Genomic DNA, 8,409 nt, shown 5'->3' with positions numbered 1-8,409 from the left:
GCTCTGTAATCTCTCTTTCTGGCCAGTTGCCCAATTCCCTTCTCTTGCTTGAGAGCTCCCAAGCTACCATCTCAGTTCCCTCCAAGGCTCACAACTGGTGTTGCCACCATGTGGGCTGTGGCCAGCCCCCAACCCCCTGTCACAGACCTTTCCTTCTAACTCTTCAGTTTCCTTGGGCTGGAAAAATGTCTCACTCCAACCTTTTGTTGACTCTGCTGCTCCAGAATACAATTTGAGGTGTTATTTTAAAGCTGTTTGGTAGGGAATGTTGGGAGAACTCAACTGGAATGCTAACTCTACTCCCCCATCTTGGCTGCCCTCCAAACCATCTTACAAACACCTGTGAAACTGGCATTGCTAAAGCCAAGCCTGACAATTTCATTCACAGTGGCTATATCAACAATGTTGCTACTCGCTGCTACTGTGGCTGTTTAAGACCAATGATAACAGCACACAGGAGGGCTGCTAGCACAAGTTCTTTGATCTGCTTCTCTAAAGAAAGCAACTTTAAGGGGTTAACAACCTTACTTTAATTAAACATACATATACCATTCACTTAGTTCAGGGGGAAAAGCCAGCACCCTGAACTTCAGAGCAAATACAAACAGAAATTATGAGCAGAAATTATATAAACAGAGCAAATAACACAAATCAGTCTGTCCATAGCAATACATACAGAGTTACCAGAGAGAGAAGCACCAAAATGCGCTCCTTAACAATGGCTATCCAGAGTCTCATCTGGTCAAATTGCATGACACTCTTCCAGTAAGTGAGCCCCACGCAAAATGCTGACCTCAAAGTATATATACAATTCTTCGGGATCAGAGGGTGTCACAACCACGTGACTCAAACATCACTTAGGCTTTCTTGTGACTGACGGAGGTCGTCAAAGACAGCCCATTCAATCAATGACTCTTGATTGAAACAAAACGCAAGACTCAATCAAAGGCACTCAATTGCCTTAATGCTAAGAAGCCCTCAAACAAAAAACAGCAAAATGTCCCACTCTACTTGCCATTACAGTGGCCAAGAAGCTCCAAAGGCTCTCTTGCCCCTAGGACCAAACAGTGCCTGTGCATATTAAGCCTTTGATTAATTATTAATTAATGCTTGCTGACTTGACTGATTTCTAAGGCCCCCCCATACCCAGGTTGCAGCCTACCTCCCTAGGTTTGGAGTGCTATACTCTCCTTAATGCACACTAAGCTCTAACCCACCTGACCTTTTTGTTCTGATAACAAACAATTCTATCTCCCTCCTGCCTTTATATAGGCTGTCTCTGCCCCACCTCCACTGCCACCCTGGTGCCTGCTGTATACTACCTTCTCCCCTCTGCCTCATGGAACTTCCTCAGGGCTCAGCTCAAGTAACATCTGCCATAAGATGTCTGGCTGATTATCGTCTCAGCCCCTCTAGAAAATCCTCCCCACCACAGTTACTTTGTATATATTTTTGTTTAGCTTTGTGTATCTGTTTTCTTTCTGCAGTAGAATGTTTCTCGAGAAAGGGATTTGCATCCCTAGGACCTAGAAACAGTGCCTGGGAAGCACTTAAATGCTTGTTGAACGAATGAGTTGGACCACACACTAAGAGTACAAGTTCATCCTATCTCCTAACTCCTGTCCTAGCCATCCCTGAATCTTCCAGGTACATGCTGTAACTTCAGGGGATTTGTAGAAAATTCATGTGGGTCAGTCACTGCTAAAACAATAGACACCCTTTTGATTGTTACCCACGGGAATATGGGTCGAGGAAGACAGGGACAAGGGAAAGGGTGCTAGGATAGTCACACAGAGGCCAAGGCTGACACCTCTAATGCTATGGCAGCCCACCGACCCCCTCCCCAATACTGAGCCTGGGACTGATACCTCCAAAGCAGGTAAGGGAAAAGGAAGGAATACAACAAGGGTCTCCTCCAGAGAGACTTGGGTATGATGGTCTTCAGGCCCTGGAATGAGGAGGGACATCTTACGCAGCATGCTTGTAAGAGGCTGCTTCCAAGACTTACAAATCATTCTGTCAAGATCTTGCTAGGATTCCTAAATTTATCTTCCCTCCATTTATCAGGCCAGCTCAAGCACCTATAGATAGATTCAGGGCAGCTCAGCTATTTTATTCAGAAGGGTGGGGTCCCACATGTGAGGTCCTGAGGAAAGAGATGTCAATCAATTAGGAAACTGAAGGTTTCTAGAAACTTCTAGGCAGAGATGATCGAGACATGAAAGATTCCTGGGAAGGGACAGAACTAAAAATGGGGTGGGGGGGGGGGGACATAGATGGGAGCAGATGCCATGACCAGAGCACAGAGAGTTTGTTGGATGGAGAAAGATTAGGTTAGAAGAAAAAAAAAGTTTTTCCAGGCTACAATAGGTAACCTACCCCTGACTTCTCTGAGGACCAAATCACCAAGTATTTATTGACTCGAAGCATATGATTTAGTCTCCCTACTTCCTCCACCTGGTAATCCCTGGTGTTTGGTGAACCATCAGCCACCCTCCTGTCATGATAAGAGTCTGGAGTGTAGAACCCCTGTTGGCCTGCCAGCATCTCATGATCCCTTGTAACAACAATTTGTCTAGCAGCTGCTGAAGAGGCTACCCAGAGTCTCCACGCCAACACACTTCCAGTGAGTGGAAGCCCCAAAACAAAATGCTAACCTTTGAGTTTATATGCCCTGTTCAGCATCAAAGGGCATCACAACGTGAGACTCAAACCCACGTGACCTAAAAGCTTCTTCAGGGTCAAAGAGATCACAAACATGGACTCAAATCCATGTAAATTAGGCTTTCTCTTGAGGTAAGCAGGTCATCAAAGACCTGGGATTTAATCGAAGAAACAAAGGCCACAGTCATCAAGGGCACTTGATTAAATAAGTGCTCCAAAAGAGAAAACAGTAAAAAGTCCCACCTTAATTACCGTTATACCCCTTTCTCCTCTACAATCCCTGTGACTGAGTTTCCTTAAGCCAAGGGAAAACCCCTTTCCTCTGCTGCTATTCCCTACCCAATTCTCCATCTTACTTGGTTCTACCTCTCTCCCACCACTGTCCTCATCTGTTTCTCACTTCCATTATGCACCCACCCCAACCCCCAACCTTCACTCTACTGTTAGCAAACCAGCTTTTATCCTAGATCTCATCCTGTGACTGTATTTTTAAAGAGATTTAAAGTTTGCACCTTGACAAAATGACAAATGCAATAACCATTTGGCAATTTGGGGGAGATTATATTAGTATTGTTGGGATAATACCTAAGAGAAAGGTGGATTTTTTGAATTTGACTTGATAAAGAAAAGACCATTACTGATCACCAGAAGGTTCTGATTGAAGGCATTAGCAGCTGTCAAAAAGATAAGAGAAGAAACTTTGGAGAAAAGCTTTAGGATAAGACTAAAAGCAGGAGGAATCACTGGAAACTATTCAGAGTGGAGTCAGAAGGCTTCCAGCCAAGTCAGCTGATTTGGCAGCTGTTCTGCTGGGAATTTACTGATTGGCAGGGAGGAACTGCTTGGCTGATTGGCTGGAATATCTTGCCACTGTGTGAAGAGGTATGGAGGGAAAACTTCTGGGAGGTGCCTGTGCTGCTATCTACCTCACACTCTGGTTCCAGGGAATAAAAGAAAGAAAGGAAGCTTAGCATCTGTTTTCCTATGACCTGTACTTTGCTGTGAGACTGGAGATTTGGAGCTGAGGGAGGTTCTAAAAGGCAGAAATGAGAAAGAAGACATGCTTACAATGAGGGACAGCCTTCCCAATTGCAGTTGGGAGGCAGAATTTCTGAACCAGGGAACCACAAGTAGGGAAGTTCAGTCTGGAAATATCTTGGAGGGATTTTAGAGCCAAAAAGAGAAGTTTGTGTTGTATTTTCAAAGTAATTGAGAGCCACTGAAGCTCCCTGAATCAGCAGAGTCACATGGTCCAATCTGCCCAGTAGAAATATTGAGTTGGCATTTGCATGGAGGATGGGTTGGGGAGGGGAGAGACTGGATCTAGGGCATCTGATTAAGAGACTGTTGCAGTGGTTCAAGAGAATGATGATAAGGTCTTGGACTAGAAAAGTCATTATGTAAATGGAGAGAAGACAATACGGAGCAGGTAGATTTAGCAAGATCTGGCAATGAACTGAAGCCCTAGTATTTTTGTCAAAAGCTTTTTCTGCATCTATTGGGATAATCATATGGTTTCTGCTAGTTTTGTTGTTGATATGATCAATTATGCTGATAGTTTTCCTAATATTGAACCAGCTTTGCATTCTGGAATAAATACTACCTGGTCATAGGGTATTATTCTCATGATAAGTTGCTGCAATCTTTTTGCTAATATTTTATTTAAAATTTTTGCATCAATATTCATTAGGGAAATTGGTCTATAATTTTTTTCTCTGATTTGACTCTTCCTGGTTTAGGTATTAGTACCATATTTGTGTCGTGAAAAGAATTTGGTAGGACTCCTTTGCCTATTTTCCCAAATAGTCTTTAAGGTATGGGAATTAATTTTTCTTTAAATGTTTGATAGAATTCACATGTAAAATCATCTGGCCCTGGAGATTTTTCCTAGGGAGTTCATTGATGGCTTGCTCAATTTCTTTTTCTGAGATGGGGTTAAATATTTTACTTCCTCTTCTGTTAACCTAGGCAATTTATATTTTTGTAAATAATCATCCATTTCCCTCAGGTTGTCACATTCATAGGCATATAGTTGGGCAAAATAATTCCTAATTATTGTTTTAATTTCCTCTTAATTGGAGGTGAGTTCACCCTTTTCATTTTTGATACTGATAATTTGGGTTTTTTTAATCAAATTAAACAAAGGTTTATCGATTTTATGGGTTTTTTCACAAAACCAGCTCTCAGTTTTGTTTATTAGTTCAATAGTTTTATTGATTTCAGTTTTATTAATCTGTCCTTTGGTTTTCAGTATTTCTAATTTGGTATTTAATTGGAGATTTTCAATTTGTTCTTTTTCTAGCTTTTTCAGCTGCATGCCCAATTCATTGATCTCCTTTTTCTCTATTTTATTCATGTAAGCATTTAGAGATATAAAACTTCCCCTAAGGACAGCTTTTACTGCATCCCATAAGATGTTTGGTATGTTGTCTCACTATTGTCATTCTCTTGAATGATGTTATTGTTTCTATGGTTTGTTCTTTGAACCGCTTACTCTTTAGGGTCAGATTATTTAGTTTCCACTTAATTTTTAGTTAATCTTTCCATGGTCCTTTATTACAAATAAGTTTAATTGCATCATGATCTGAAAAGGATGCAGTGACTATTTCTGCCTCTCTGCACTGGTTTGTGAGGTTTTTATGCCCCAGTACACGGTCAATTTTTGAGTATGTGTGCCATGTACCGCTGAGAAAAAGGTATATTCCTCTTTATCCCCATGCAAACTGAAGCCCTAGTGACTGAAAGAATATTGGACTTCCTTATCTGTGTGCTGGTAAAATCCCTTCAGTAGGATGGAAACTCTATGACCACATGGACAGTTTCTTGATGTTTTCATCTTCCTAGTGCCCAATGTAGCCTTAGCAAATGTTTGTGGAATTTAAATAAGGAGATCTTAGCAATTCTCCAGACCAGAAGTGTCAAACATGATGCCAACAGGTGAAACACATCAAATGTTGCCTGAATCAAATTAAAATGCAAGTGGAAAATATTTAACCAAATAAATATACAATAAAACACAGGTAACACTACATTTTAAAACCAAGTCAACCTGCAGATCTAAGGATGTTTATGTACCGATCAGCAGCTTGCCTTCCTATTTGAGTTGGCCAGCAATGGCCCAACATGCCAAGGAGATGCTGGTTAAACCCTTGACAAGGCATCATCTCCTTCACAAAGTCAGGCTCATCCTTGGTCCTTATTTCACTTTTGCCTCAAATAACCAGGTTCTAAAGGTGCAGAATTGGTGAACTGACCAAGAATTAATAGTTCTTTACTTCTGAGGTTCACACATGACTTCCTTTAAAGGCTTCCCATGAGAGTATGCCTAGGCACATACGCTTTATCTCTCTACTGTTTTATTTAAGCAGTCTGTCCTATATCACTTATGATTATTCAACCTAGCAAACATTGTTTAATTCCTGACTATGTGCAAAGCCCTCTTTCTCTCTCCTGATCCCCGGTCCATTATCCAATGGTTTTATTGCTTGGAGTCCACATTCTAAACTCATCTTTGGATTTTTCAGATCTCTTCTCCTTCTCTGTTCCCTTGTGTTGCAGCTCTTCCTGAGTTGGATGCAGCAATGATGGGTAGGTACATACAGGACCAGGCATAAAGGTTGTCTTACCCAAGGCCAGAAAGGGATCCTGGTGCTGGAACAATACACCAAAGCCTATTTGTAGTATCATACTTTTGGCTAAATAGACCTAGAGATGGACAGTGTCGAAGTGGTGAAAATCTTTAAAGAACCTGCTGACCCGGAACTCTACTGATATACTAAAGATGTGATACCCAACCCTAAGCACTTTTTTACCTGGGGACTTCTGAGCAAAGAAGACTGCTGTGAGCTGCCTGGTGGGAGGAGGAGAACAGGAGAGACAACATATACCCCCCCCATCCCCTGCCATGTGTCTGTGAATGCATGATGCCTCTGCTTCTTCAGTCTCTTTTCATCTTTATTCTTCCCCATCTTTGGTGAATGAGTATCCAGAGATGGAACTGACCAGGTTAATGTGATGTAAGCTTCAAAAAATCAGAAGAGCCATCAGAGATCCCCTCAGTAATGAGGGTCTATAGCAAATGCCATTGGAGTTGGCTGCAAAAGTAGCCAAGCCTAGGGTGGAGCCTGAGTGGTAGCTGAGCAACCCAAATGAACCAGCCTAGCAGGGGATTGACCCATCAGCCAAGACAATGAGGACTGGAATAAGTTAGGCCAGCTAAGCAAGGGAGTGACTTGTACATCAAATCACTATGTCCCAGAGCAAACATGATGGAGAATCTATGAAGGGAGAAAAGGACTCCCAGGGCTAATGCCACTGTGCAAGACAGGGAGGTCCAATCTGGGGGAAAAAAATTCTGGAAATAAAAAAAAGATGAACAAAATCAAAAGCAAAAAGTGAATTGAATTAATAAAATTAGGAGCTGGATTTTTTAAAAAATGGGCTATTTTTAAGGTAATTTGATTTTTTTTAAAAGAAAGAGCAAAACCTAATCATCATTATGAAAAATTTAATAAGAAAAATGAGGCCTTTTTAAACAGAAAATGGCTGTAAAATTTTTTTCAGTTATGATTATTAACTGTGTATTTCCCTCCATATTATTTCTCCCCATTTATCAGGAGGACTTCAGAAAAACCTCGAAAGACTTATATGAACTGATGCTGAGTGAAATGAGCAGAACCAAGAACAGCGTACACAGTAACAACCACATTGTGTGATGACTGACTTTGATACTTAGCTCTTCTCAGCAATGCAAGGTTCTAAGACAACTCCAAAAGACTCATGATGGAAAATGCTATCCACGTCCCGAGAAAGAACCTAGGAGTCTGGATGCAGATGGAAGCATTCTATTTGCTCTCCTTTTCTTTTGTTTCATTTTTTCTTTCTTGTGGTTCCTTCTTTTCTAATTCTTCTTTATGTCATGTGTGAAAATATGTTTAATATGAATATATAAGTAGAGACTATATCAGATTGCATGTCTTGGGGAGGAGGCAAGAGAGGGAGGGGGAAAAATTTAAAACTCAAAATATCATGGAAGTGAATGTTGAAAACTAAAAGTAAATTATAAATTTTTTTTTTAAAAAAAAGAAGTCTAAAAAAATCTGCCAGATAAACCAACCAATGGATAAATATCCTTTCTTTCAAAGGGTTTTACGAGTGTGTTTTCTTTTTCTTTCTGAAAAGAGAAATTTCCCAGCCTTGTGTTTTAGCAATTTTGATTTAAAGATCTTTCCCACCCATTAATAGGCCATGTGACCTGCTTATGCCACAGGAAGCCTAAGTTACATGTGGTGGGAGGAGCTTCCTGACAGGAAAAGGAAGTTATATCACAGAAAATGCTGAGAAAGGGAGTGAGTGAGAGAGAGAAAGAGAGAGAGAGAGATATGTTATGGCTGATGGTGGCTACTAATGGCTGCCCTCGTGATTTGAACAGGCTGACTTAGCTGTATCGTGAGTTTGTTTTGGGGAAGAACCCAGCAGGGGGTTGGAGAGGTTTTGGGATGACAAGTTTCCAGGCTGTGATATGGTGTTTTAAGTTCCTTGCTGTTACGATAAAGTGGGCTGACTGGCTGTGGGAGCTGAGCATTTGGTTATGGGATATGGTTTTCTGGTGTCTGAATAAACGTTATACTTCTTTTACCTTCTTTATGGAGAGTATCTCATACTTTGCGATATAGAACTACATAGGCATATTCACAATTATCGTTGATGTTGTTATTATTGCCTTACCATTTCCTAAGAGGATGG

The sequence above is a fragment of the Trichosurus vulpecula genome, chromosome 3 (genome assembly GCF_011100635.1).
Source record: "Trichosurus vulpecula isolate mTriVul1 chromosome 3, mTriVul1.pri, whole genome shotgun sequence".
Lineage (NCBI taxonomy): Eukaryota > Metazoa > Chordata > Mammalia > Diprotodontia > Phalangeridae > Trichosurus > Trichosurus vulpecula.
This window is presented reverse-complemented; position numbering follows the sequence as displayed.